Raw genomic sequence first — 13,489 nt, 5'->3', positions numbered from 1 at the left:
CAAAAAGGGCCGTTAAGGATGCAATAAATGAATGAATGTACAAATTTGCTGATGGCAAAGAAGTACTTTATACGCAGCTGCAGTCGCCGCAAAATGCCCTGCAATGCGAAGGTATCGTTCTGCAGCGTTCATAAACCCGGAATTACACTCGTGGGCCCATAAACAAACGTGCCTTAAGCTTAAACAAACGTCCTTCAGAACACTCGATGATAATATGTGTCACAATTATACCAACGCTTGTGGCAAGCGCCACCAAAAAAAAATAGTTTTCTAGTGCTCGTCCTGCTCCTTGCGGCTGCGCCATGCTTAAAATTCAAACTGAATGCGCCTCGTGGCGATTTCGGGCCATCTTTTACACCAAGCGTTAGGTAGCCCGAGTGGCTGGTTGGGTGATCTAGTTTCAAACGCCACTTGGTGTAGAGCGACAAAACTAGAGGTTTGGCGCCATTAATGAATGAGGACGGTGCTTCTCCGTAATAAGGCGCGCGCATCGCATGAAAAGAATGGCATGCGCAGATCGCCAAACATGTCAAAGCGCGGATCATGAAAAGGTAGTATTGCGATGCGAGTTCCTCACTGCAGAAAACTGCTCCACCGTATCGAACGCCTATAGTCTTTGGCGCGTCTCACAGAACGGCTCTCGCAGCCAAGAGTAATAGATAACCCTCATGAACGGCCGCTTCGTAGCGCATGACGGGACGTGGAAAGACAAGAGGCTATGCCCTAACACCACTACTTAAAAGCACGCCAGTGCCAGAGTTATTGGCGTCGAAGCGGTGGTTGCACAAATACAGGTAGGTGTTTACTGTGATGTCTTCTACGTAGATCATGCATTAATCTAGCAGGGGAGAAATTCACCGCAACTAAAATGAAATGCCACGTCATGCCGTTGAGTTAGCTGCTATCACTCCAAATTCTATGAAAACAATCAACAAAACTTTTTGCATATTTTATGGCTAATAGCTTTTAACATATTGTCCTCATTTTTTCAGAACTTTTAAGTAACAATCAATATAATTGTGATGGTGTCGTAGAGGTTTATATTGTATGCTTCTGTAGTGGAAAACACAGAATAAATATTTCAGGCCACGCAAAATGCTTACAGAAAACTATAAAGCTTATTTGACTGAAGATAAAGCGCACGGGAAGACGCACACAAGAGAAGAAGACACAGGACACGCGCTAGCCCAACTTCAAGTCTTGTTAAACTACCTTTATAAAACTTATGTTGCAAATTTTTACTGCGTAGTAAAGCTGCACGGCTTCACAGTGTCGGAAAAACTCAACTGGCTTTTGAAAACAAGCGTCACCTGACATCTAGTTTGATCTCATATGTGCATTGTCTGATTTCACTCAAATGTTAAAGTTGAATTTATGCACTCACATTGTAAACCTGACGAGTTTTCTTTTATGTTTATTAAGAACGATGTCAATTAAGATTGACTTTAAAGTCATGCAGTGCGTTATTTTTCTTTTTAATGGAAGCATTATAATGACAACTATATGGATCAACAGCGCATGTTCGGTGCTGCTCACAAGAAGCTTTGAGACACGTTTAAAGTGGCATATAAAATATAAATGAAGGTTCGTTATTTCTGCATTTATACGTGGATGCTTCTGTCCAGACTCAAACGTTTCGCGATTAGATCGTCCTACATGGTAAAAGGTCCTGCGCGTCTTAAGCCGCACATTTTTGTAGAAACATTTCGTAAGTTTTTTCAAACTATTTCTCACTATAGGGAGCTGAAACGTTTTTGTACGACGTTGCTGAAATTGAAATGCATATTTGCAGTGCGGTTCACGTAATTATCGCAATACGGCCACGTAGTCTTTTTTTCCGTTGCTTACTGCGCATATGTCTCTATGTGCATAATCTCGCACCAGTAATCAAAATAGTAGTATTTTAAGCAGCAGTGCTGTCGACTTTACCTGGTTTCTGTTTTTATATCTGTAAGGTATCGCTAGGCACCCCCGGATTAGCGGCTATGTACTCAGTACCTCGTGGTAGGTTTGCTTGTAGCATGAATTGGTGCTAGCTGCATGCAGACGAGAAGGCGCCGCGAATCACCGGATAAAGCAGGGAAAGCCATTAGAGTGACAAGTGTCACCGGGCGGCTGACAGGCGATCGAGTCCCCAAGAGGGAGAAGTTAAGCTGCTTTGTGCATACCTGCAGTATGCTTTTCATACGAGCCGACACGACACCGCCGTCGCGGTTGAAACGTCCGTTCATAGACACGCCGCGTCCAGACAGAAAGGTGACATTCGGCGCCGGGGGAAGAGTGATGGGGAACGTTGAACAAAGGGGAAGACGTACGTCCGCGGGAGGACCGATTGACCGGGCGTCTTTTCGTCGCGCCGCCGCTAAGCCGGAGGTCACGGACTTTGCAAGTTCTAGGAAGAGCGGGGGCGCGAGACGGCGGCGGTCCGCTAACGACCCTGCTCATTTGCTTTGATGATCTTGACGCGAGAACGCGGCAAGGTGTACAGTGGAATGTGGGCAGCATGTGACATTTTGTGTTTTGTGTTTTTCTTTCTTTCGTTGTGGGGAAAGGGTTTCACTCACACTGCTGAAGTTGCACGTGGTCACGAACCAATCATGTTGAAGTTCGTGGCGATTGGACGCAACTGAAATGTGGGCTGGACACGGAGAGCTTAAAACCAAGCCCGAGAGACCAGTCGGATGTTGTGAGCTATGGCTTGATGTGTACATCTTCGGCTAGGCAGAGCTAGCCAGATCCATGTATCTTTTGCCTAACCTTGCTGTAAATATTGCTAAGTTTTGTATATAAACTTAAGTTATTCTCTTTGTAAATCTCAAGTGTCGTTATCCATATTTAGTCGTCTCTGATCACCGTCTTGGACGGGGCGCGCCTGTGGTGCAATTTGAAACGTCTTCAAGTCACCGAAAAGAACCTAATTTCGAGAAGAACAACGAAAATTCACTATATCATTAGATATATATCCCAGCTCATCACCCCAGCCCCCTCATCATCCCAGATATATCTCCCAGGCCCCCCCCTCCCCTCTACTGAACTTCTGGTTGTTGCCGCTAGCCACCCAGATGAGATGAAATCTGTGTCAGGACATTAAAATTTTTTTCGGCAGCTAAGTAATTGTGCCCTAATTCATATTTTTGCGAGAGGATATATTGTTTGTGTGCAGTGGAATGAATGAACAGTAGGTGAAATATTAAAAGCGATAGCTGTAATACTGCCTTCACTGCAACTTTTTTGCCGTGCGTGTCGTGTGCGCGTCTTTGACTTTGAAACGAAGGAATTCACGTGGCAGCTGTAACGTCACTCATCCGCCGCGCGCCACCACCGAAACCGATATAACCGCTCTCTCGATATGTGTAGCTATAAAGCCTCCTTCTTTGTTTAGCCTGTGCCAATGGATCGTAACAGCGCTCAATAATTGGACGGCAGCAGTCATCTTGGAGTATCCAGGTGAAACTCCTCGTGATTTTCTGCGTTCACACAGGCCAAAACAGATCATTCAACTGAAAAAGCTCGCCGAGCGGCTGCCGCACGGAAACGAAACGAGGCGGATCGAGCAAACCATGCAACCGTTTTCGCTTTGGTTACTAAGTTTAGAGGGGTAAAAGCTTTGCCTACCTCTTTTAGCAGAAAATATATTCTGTGCATATAATACATTTGCTTAAATCTTTCAGCTAAACGTTGAAGAAATGAAAGAAGACATTAATGTGGACAGTAACCGTCTTTATTGATGTCAAATAGGTTATTATCATGAAACTTTCGCGAGGATTGGTCAGAAATGCTATCCTCTGACTTAATACACTGTTTATTTATTTTTCTTCGCTAAGTTCGGAATGCATATACTTATGTTAGCTCTTCGAAAAGGGCGCCAGCATGCTTGCGCCTAACATCCAGTAACTCTTAAGGTCCTTAATTCCGCTGCTCTTCATACGCTCCTTTGCCTAAAGATTTGGTGCTTTGTAATTTTGATTTTTCGACACAGCATTTCATCACGAACTTTAATACTGATATATTTGTTTTAATAGACGCGCGTAGCAACGGCAGATTTACGTCGGTGCGCAAGGATAGCTACTTTCTTTACGCAACATCCATAACTTATATTGACGCCCTTTAATTCGAGTGTATGGGCAATTTTTAGGTGCAACCTTGTTCGAAAGTCGTGAAGGCAATATATTTTCGTCTGGGCCAGAAAATGGAGCCATCACGCCGTCATTAAAATCAAAGATAATTTAAATAGTTAGGAAATGATTTTTTAGAAGTGTCGCATAGCATTTCACGGCCCTTTTTATTTAATGGAGCCGCGATGGCTGCATTTTGCGGTAGACATGGTAATCCTTTGGTTTCAGGACTTTTAACTAAGACTACAGCTAATTATCTTAAAATGCGCCGCCCCTGGGACAAGCTTAATTTGATTTTGCCCCTCTGCCACTCGGCTTTCATATTCTGGTTACAAGGGCGAACTAAGCGCACATTCCGGCATCAAACCCTTGAGGGTGTCTTTAGGGGAGGTTTTGTAGGGATGCAAACAAATGTGGACTTTATGAAGAAAGAAGCCACGGCCAGACCACGTCAGGCTGCTTGCTCAAAACTCAATAGGCTCGAGCAAGGCTTGCGATGGAAATATGGATTTTGTGCGACCAAACCTAGGCTATCCCACTCGGGCTGCCTGCGCCAAACCTCAGTTGGTTCCGCTTGGGCTGTGGTGGGGCTGGCTTACTGTGCTGGCTGCTTGCTGCCCGAATTGGCCCATTGCGAAATACTTTAGGGTATATGCCCCGCAAAGGCGATCCTAGGAACAAACATCTTGGGTGGGTAAGGCTGTAGAAAGGGAACGGCCATATGATGCCAGTGGCGGTGCTTTGCGTGTCACTTTGGGGCCGATATAAAACAAATGTGGTCCTTAAGCAGAATGAAGAAGGGTTAACCTAAATGCCGCTCCCTGAACAAAGACGCTTTACGCCGCTTTGTCTGTGGCAGAACTGGAAAGCCGCAGTGCCTGCCTGCCACCCGTATGGGAGTTACTTATAGTTTATGGTTGCAAAGGCAACATATATTAAGGCGAAAGCCTTTAAAGGTCATAAGCGTGAAAACAATTTGTGCGTCTGCCGACGGTGACACCGTCATTGTCGAGAAACGAATTGATTGATAGTAGGGGTGTGCGAATATTCGAAATTTTCGAATATCGAATCGAATATCATAATATTCGATTCGTTAAACGAATCAAATAGTGGAAATTGAAAATTATTCGAAACTGTTCGAATATCTTCGCAAATTTTCGAATAATTTTCGAATACTTTTCGAATGACTGGCAAGAATTAACTTCTCGGTTACCTCCGACCATTCTCGAGAGGCAGCGTCAGCTCCGAGCAGGCACAGCTTGCTGCCGCAATAAACCTACGCGAGAAGCAGAGATCACCGTTTTAGGTAGCCTACATGCTTCAGCGTGGCCGCGACACGGTCAATTCGCATGGAAACATTCTTAAAGATTGGACATATCACGAATCGCGGTGGCAACTTCTCGTAGTCGTGTCATAGTTCACACGTCTCTAATCTGCCGAGAAGTAACGCTACATGTTTATTCCCTGAAAATTTCATTCACATTCATCATCAATAGTTGAGGTTAAGTTTATTATGCGAGTGGCGCATGACATGAGATTTGCATGAATGTTGTCAGCTCATGCTCATACATCTCTCCACTATATATCTCAGGTCGCCTAGCGCCAGTTGTAATCGCCTAGCGCCAGCTAGAGGGGAGCACGCGAGCTAATTGAGAAAGAACGAAAGCAACAAAAGTCACTGAAAAGAAGAGGACGATGAGGAGATCGCGCGCTCGGCGATAACTAGTTCGAAGAGCCAACAGCAGGGGAAGCGCAACTCTATGGCCTCGGGTTACGCGGACGCAAGTCGGACGAAAGCGTCGCTCAGCCATTCGTAATCTCTGATATATTGTATCACGCAATCTAGTTCACTAAATAAACTCGTTGAAACGTAATTGTTGTAGATAAAAACAACCAGCAACTGACAATGTGCGTAGAGATTAATAGTTGCGCCCCCTAGAGAAGATTAGCGTTTTCCCGTCAGATCTATTACTCCACGAGTTATAGCGCTCTACCACAGCGCTATAACGAATAGTAGAGCGCTCTATAGCGCTCTACTATTCGATTCGTATTCGATTCGCTGCTTTCACTATTCGATTCGTATTCGATTCGCTTTTTAGCTACATTATTCGTATTCGATTCGATAGCAAGAGTGCACTATTCGTATTCGATTCGGTTTGGAAAAAGTACTATTCGCACAACCCTAATTGATAGTGGAACAGAATGTTTGTGTAGGTAGTGGCTGATAAAATATGTAAAGTATGTTGACGTTGAATGCTAAACAATTATTTATACACAAAAAGTAAAATCGACTTCAAAGTAGCCAAAAACGTCGATTTCTTTTGCAGACGTCACTCAGCCACGGATGACAAAATTGTGTAAAAGCGTGTAAAAAGTTGCAAAAATTTACTAGAGGGCCTTTTCAATGCTTTACGACATCGAAACTTCATTCAAGAGTAAAAAAGGAAACAATAGCGCCAAATGAATAAGAAAGTCTCCGGAAAGGATTTCGTCTTACCACATTTAAGAGAGATTTAAGCGTCTCTCAGAAATTTTTTCCGATCTTATGCTGCATAAAATGATGAGCCAAATCTGGCCTGCTAATAGAAAGCACTCACTGGTGCCCTAACTGGGCCTTAGCTGAGCTTACCAATCCTGTATGTCTGTATCCTAACTTGTATAGCGCCTTTTTGTTTATGTAACTCATATTATACACTCTTATAAACGCCTGTCCCAGACGTCTCGGATAACAGTTCTAAGCGTATACTTTATAGCAAAAAATTTATCATTTTTTGCTCTTACAAGTATTTCAATTCCGCAAGACAGGCTGAAAATATTTTGCAATAGCTATACCACCTTTCGTGTACACATCAGGCAAGCTCAAGCTCTTCCTGTCTTAAAGATATTCAATAGAGCATGTAAATAAAATTTAAAAAAATTAGACTAACATGAACCAGCCTATGTTATGCTTCTGCTGGGGCAAATTTTAGATAACATGCATTACCAATGACGTTCTCTTAATACTGCTGGATAATTTATAATGGAAAATTTTTCCCACCTTTTTCGGGTTCAACAGCCGAGCTATTGGTGGGACGTGAAAGTAATAAAGATCTCCTGAGGGTGCTAAAAGCCGCAATATTATTGTTCCTCTGTCGTTTTATTGCACAGTAATGCTATAGTCAGGCTGCGTAAATGACAGGGATCACATAAAGTGAAGAGTGAGCCGTTATATCGCAATGCCCTGGACTGGGGACGCCAACCGCTCGTCAGCCTCGGCTGAAGAGGCGAAGAAAAAAGATCCCCGAGGAGTTATTAAAGTTCACTCACTCACTCTATCGCAGTTCTTTTATGCCGCGCGTGACCTAAACTTTATTATTACATCTTAGCCATCTCTCGGCTGAAGCCGAAACCAAAACTGGCAGAGAAAATTGAATTAGAAACTGTTTAGCGGTAGTAAACAAAACAACGTTGCTATGCACATACAGGAATATCTTTCGCATCATTAACAAGAAGCAAAATGGCACAAAAATATGGCCTTTGTCGTTCTTAAGTTTCGTGTGGTGTCGACTTTTGACTATCGGGGGCTGATTTGCTCAGCCCTATTTCGGCTGTCCATAGCACAAATTCGGACGGTGATACATACGTGGGCAGCGCAGCAGCGGCCCTATTGGGCACGATTTGCAAAACCAGCAGGGCCCCGTATTTGGGGCTGGCCACATGGGCGCAAAAAAGGAACCTGCACTGCATAGGTAGCGCTGCAATTGTCCCGCAGTGTGACTCAAAAATGCTGCTGTTGGCCGCTTGGTTCGCGATGAACGACAGAGCACATTCGGCACTATTACAGATACGCGTGTGTCAGATAACGTCCTTGTTCAGGTGCTCTTAACGTTGCCCAGTTATCTGACATACGCCACACAAAGCTTCGACAGAGCGCGCAATCTGATTTCTGTAAGCTCATGGAGGTGGCCTGAAAACGCCCTAAAACGCCGCCTCAGAAGTATTTGCTCTTCTCGCTAGGATATGTGTTACGGCGCAGTGATCGAAACAGCAAACGTCATGGCAGGTTGCCTATAGGGTCGTATGAGGAAAGTGGCAAGGAGCACGCTGGGCACAAATTTCAAAACCAGCATGAGCCCCAAATAGGCATCCCGCAAGGTTCAACCATGGACCCTCTATTCATAGCCCAGTTTTTGGCTCTTGGGTACTCTCTGTCACAACGCTGCTTCATGTGCTTGTGACATTGCTATAGCGCTTCTGAAAAAAAACTTTGCAATGTGCATCTAAATTTTGTTAACATTGAAACTTTCGACCCGTCCAGATGCCTTGTTTATAGAATAAACATTGTTTTTATGAGGCTTGCTGCAATCTACAGTAGCACTGCATTCAAGTTATGTTTCTAGACATGGCTGTTGGTCGTTATATTTTTTTTAGTATCATTTTCAATCTATCAACGAGGAAGTAGATTTTCAACACCTCTCTGCACGTATCTGTTTTGTTACTGATTTACCGATTCGATGATCTTCGCCCTACTAGTTCATTTTTGATAGCGTCCTCAAAGATTTTCCCTTACATTGACAGTAGTTTACAGTATAAATTGACGGAAGTGCAGTGCACGTTTGCTGTTCTCAGCACAAGTGAACACTCAGTAAATACATAAAAAATTGTTAGAAGATGTGAATTTCATGGAACGTCATCAGAAGATACCAAAATATTCAAGCTTTTGGTTTATGTGAATTTCGCGGGATAATATATGGATATACGACATTATTGCATTTTTTAGTTTAAAACAGCCGTTTTGTCATTCGACCTCTTAAGTATGTTCGCCTTGAAATCAAAAAGCATTTGTAATAATCGTTAGGGTTTATACAAGGAAATGCTTTTCTGGTACACAAGATATAGGAAGGCAAGCAAGTATCTTCTCTATTAACCTTTCCGAAAATAACTTTTGCAGGACTGCCGAAGGACATAAAAGAAGCATACGAAGGCTTAAAATGTTGACTTTTAAATTGCCTTGCATACTTCTGCTACTTGGTCTCCTCTGTTTACCAGAGCAGTGAGTATCATTTAAAATTTACATCATGAAATGAGCGCTCAGGTAGTTAGCACTTTTTGCCTGCTCAAATTTTCAGTATACATTTTGAACTTTAACACATCCCAGCGCAATCTCATAAACGTTTTCCAAAATTTCTTATCCAGAAAAGTCTCATAAATTACAGCCCATTATGAATCCAGGTTTTGAAAAAAAGGTACATGAGTGGGTTATGCCCGCAGGAAATACCGCGTACGTATGATAAAAAGAAGTTGCAGTTCAAAGAAGTTTTTACATGCGCTTGATATAGCACGATGGCTTTTATTAATGAAAAATTATTTAAGGAATCATGAGAGGGCTCCGCAGGAAGTGTGCGCAGAAAGTGTCCGCTCCATTGTAGATTAATAAGACCACTGAAGGTGAAATCAAACCCGGCCTCAGGTGTTCAAAACGGGGAAGCTTGCATCACGCAACAATTACGCTTTTGTCTTTATTACCTTTAGTTCACAAACACTGTAGGGTGGTCTATTTCTCAAATGCGAACCGGGTGCATGCACTACCTCTAAATATAAAACATTCCAATTGATAATTTTTCTACAATATTGTACAGTCTGATACACATTGCTGAGATTTCAGCACATCAATCATTGGTAAGTAGTATACAAAAAAAAAAAAAAAAAACTCGGGTGGGTCTCCTATGCGGATGAGAGTGGCGAAAAGCCATTCGAAGTTTCCAGTTACTATACAAGTCTAATACCATTATCATATAATACAATACCCTCATAGGTTTCTACGCCTAAGAACCGAATTCGAGGGAGTTAAGAAGGAAATATTGGTGCAAAGTTGACTGTAGGACATCCCTAAAGAAAAATCCCATTCGAACAGTCTATAGGTTGTATTCACTGTCGGCTGCCACGCGGGGGACGACGGGAGAAATGAAGCCATTCTGCTTCCGGTCCGTCATAGCCTAGGTTATCGTCGTCTATGCAAGTTTCGTTTGGGTAGTTCGGAAGATCCAAGGTGCTGTGAACTCGGTAATTTGCTACAATAATTGCCAATTGCGCTGTCTACGGATTCGGCAATAGGTCCTTCAGGTGTAAAACTCTGAAAACAGCACAGCTGTCATCTTTATGGGGTAGACGCCTGCTGTGGCGGGTCTTGTGCAATTGCTTCTTCTGCGTCGTTTTGCTAAAGAACTGCCGTGCTGATTGTCCCACTCGATGTGATACAAAACGCGGTCATGTATGTGCAAGTTAACGCGCTGACACAATGACAACTTCATAAACATGCTACTTTCAACCCTTGGAGGAGAACCTTCCGGACTGCTGCCCTTGTGCTCCCGGTACGTATATGGAGCTTAACGGCAAGCGCGCTAAAACGCTGGGGGAAAGCGAGGAATAACTCCAAGCAGTTGCTCGTCACTTATAAGCTTTTACTAGCTTTTTCGTGTGACTATGGCTACCAGATTAGGCGCTGACCAGACATACCGCTGCACGCACTACAAGCTTCGGGTTAAGACGATCGGGATACAGAACAGAGTGGCGCCTGCTCGTGCCAGCTTTGGGGCCGTACTTGTCAGTCCCTCAAAGCCCTCTTTCCCCCGGCGTTTTAGTAGAATACATTTTACGCTGTACATGCTTGGGCTCCAGGGTGTGGCTGGAATGCTTTCCGCTGCAAAAAAATAAAAGCAAAAGGAAAGTGTCGTTCGTTTATGAATCCGAACTGCGAAAACGCTGCTTGCGGACGGAAGCAAAGCGGTGGAAATCGCTGACTTAAGGGTCACCATCTACAGTATGCAAGAATATCCTAGCTCATTATAGTCACGAAATGCACGATCGCGATAGTGCTTCACGATATTGTCCGTCGTGTGACTCCACTAAACGTCAGCTTTGGTATGCGACGACTGGGCAGCGTTGCGCACTTGATGAAACAAATGGCGGACAGCGCTCATGCGCTGACGTCAAGTGGTGCGATGACGTCATGTGAAATGAACCTATCAGCACATGTCACAGTCCCTGGCTTTCTGCAGAAAATACAGTTCACACCCCGTGACACAAAGGTTTGTTTTTTCTTTATTCATGTCTACATAGGCAGAGCTACAAAATGCAATATAAAAGCGAACGGTTTCAGAGCAGCCTGTACAGGCATTTTCTTTTACATGCTTCAATAGGTTTTGTCTCGGCCAAGCAGAATATATTGACAGGTACACACGAAAAAGCAAGGCTAAGATCTTTGTAAGGCCTTTTGCTGGTCACATCGGTGAAATCTTAGACTGAACATAGGGTATATAAAAACCGTGTCGCTTGATCAATTGCACTAAACTAACCAAACACGCGTTGCACTATCTGCATGCGAAGCAGTTGCCACAAATAACATTGGTAAAGGTCGTGTGAAGCGTTGCTGACAAATGGTACGCATAAAACAATATTTTACATCTTGTAAGAATAAGAAACCTTGAACAAAATGATGCAAAACAAAGTGCGACAAAGACAATCCATTGTCATCTTCGCGGTGAGAAAGTTTCGTTCGACACGTTGAGTTAAATGAAGCCCAGATATTAACTTGAAAACCCTGTGCATCGTTTGTATATTGCTCACACCACGACGACATGATGCTTGAACATGAATAAAGGCTCATCAGATGAATGCTCGGATTTCTTAGAAAGGTACGTTTTAGACCTGTCCTCCATGGTTCGCTAGGGTTTTTAGCGCCATGATGTGGCTCCCAAAGAAACTACTACCCCTCCCCTCTCGCCGTGCGTGTCACCTACATGATGGCGCAAGCCCTGGTTTTTCTCTCTTCGAGATGTTGTATGGGAGAACCGTCAGGGTTCCTTTGACAATACTCAAGTAGCTGTGGGCAAACAAAGAGATTGCAGCAGAGCTCAAGACGACATACACATATGTGCTTGAGTTGCGAGACAACCTAAAGGAGACATGCAGCATGGCACATCAAGGTCTCAAGAAGCCGCGAGAACGCTATAAAGGCTACTACGACAAGAAAGCCACAAACAGGAATCTCAATCCAGGCGACAGGGTTTTGATCCTACTGCCCACGGACAACAAGTTATTGATGTAATGGAAATAACCCTACTAGTGACACAGAAGAAAAATGATATGAATTATGAATTATTATTAAATGACACCAAGAAGGTATTTTATGCAAACATGTTAAAGAAATGCAAAGGAAGAGTTCCAGCACAGAAAGAGTTAGGAGACAAGGTCGCTTGCTCTGTAATGGTAGAAGAACCAGATGATGTTGCCGAGATGCCCTCTTACAATTTGAAGAAAAGTGTAGGATAGAAAAAGGCATTAATAAACCCCAATTTGAATGAACACAAAAGATCACCGATAAGAGCTCACTAAAAAGTAAGGGAGGTATCGTTTCGGATGTACCGAGGAAGACTTACATATGCTGCAAATTAGAGCTCTCTACAGAGCGACCAATCAATATGAAGCAACAGCCACTGCCGTTAGTGGCACAGGAAACAATTGAAAAGGATGTGCGGGAAATGTTGGAGTTGTGTATAATCCAGAGGTCATGGTCTGCATACAACGACCCTCTCGCGGTCGTCAAAAAACCTGATTGCACTAACAGTTTGTGCATTGACTTTCGTCGGCTTATTAACATCTTGGTACCCGATGCGAAAGCTATTTCAAGAGCGGAGTTGGTGTTCGCCAAGGTAGACAACAAAAAGTTTCTTTCCAACTTTATTTAGCTAAAGGGTATTGGCAAATACCAATGGAGGAATCATCGAAGGAGAAAACAGCCCTTTCCTTTGCAGCGGGATTATTTCAGTTTAGGTTCATGCCCTTTGGATTGAAGACTGAATCGGCTATTTTCACGAAATTGATGAGGAAAGTTTTGGGTGGGTTCGGAAATGAGGAACATTATACCGATGATATCCTGGTGGCGACCGATACATGGACAGAACACGTAGTTACACTAGAGAGGTGGCGGTGGGGAACTCTTTTATTGCTCCCAAAAACAGGGGACAAGTCAAACGACCGATTGCGCTGGCATAGAGGAGATCCGCGGGGATCCCTTGGGATGCCGCGACCTCCACCGCGCGCTGAATAAGCCAGCGTTGGTCGGCTGCTCCGAAGTACGCAAGAGAGACTCCCATGTCTCTGGGGTGTTTGAGAGGTCTGTGTTGTAGTGTGTACAAGTGCACGCCATGTGTATGAGAATGGTCGGAGTTGAACAGTATTTACACATGGGGGGCTATCTATTCCGGAAGGCTCCTGCTGTATAAGATGGGGTGTGGGAAGCTGCCAGTTTGTAGTTTGCGCCATTGGACGGCCTCGCGTTTCGTTAGATCGCGATGTGCGGGAGGATATGTGCATCTTTGGAGTCGGTAGTGCTG

At 43.8% G+C, this 13,489-nt stretch overlaps 1 long non-coding RNA gene across 1 annotated transcript in view; it reads left to right on the top strand.

The window, feature by feature from the left end:
* The first annotated feature begins 1,603 nt into the window (after positions 1-1,603).
* LOC146199931 (uncharacterized) overlaps positions 1,604-13,489 on the top strand; it is a 33,295-nt gene continuing 21,409 nt past the window's right edge. Inside the window, exons 1-2 of the long non-coding RNA XR_014704779.1 lie at positions 1,604-1,708; positions 9,046-9,147. This is a non-coding gene — a long non-coding RNA (uncharacterized LOC146199931). The remainder of the gene's footprint in view (positions 1,709-9,045; positions 9,148-13,489) is intronic.

The sequence above is a fragment of the Amblyomma maculatum genome, chromosome 2 (genome assembly GCF_055883805.1).
Source record: "Amblyomma maculatum isolate TAMU_Amacu chromosome 2, ASM5588380v1, whole genome shotgun sequence".
Lineage (NCBI taxonomy): Eukaryota > Metazoa > Arthropoda > Arachnida > Ixodida > Ixodidae > Amblyomma > Amblyomma maculatum.
The sequence above is the reverse complement of the archived record's forward strand: the minus strand, read 5'-3'. Positions and strand labels throughout refer to the sequence as shown.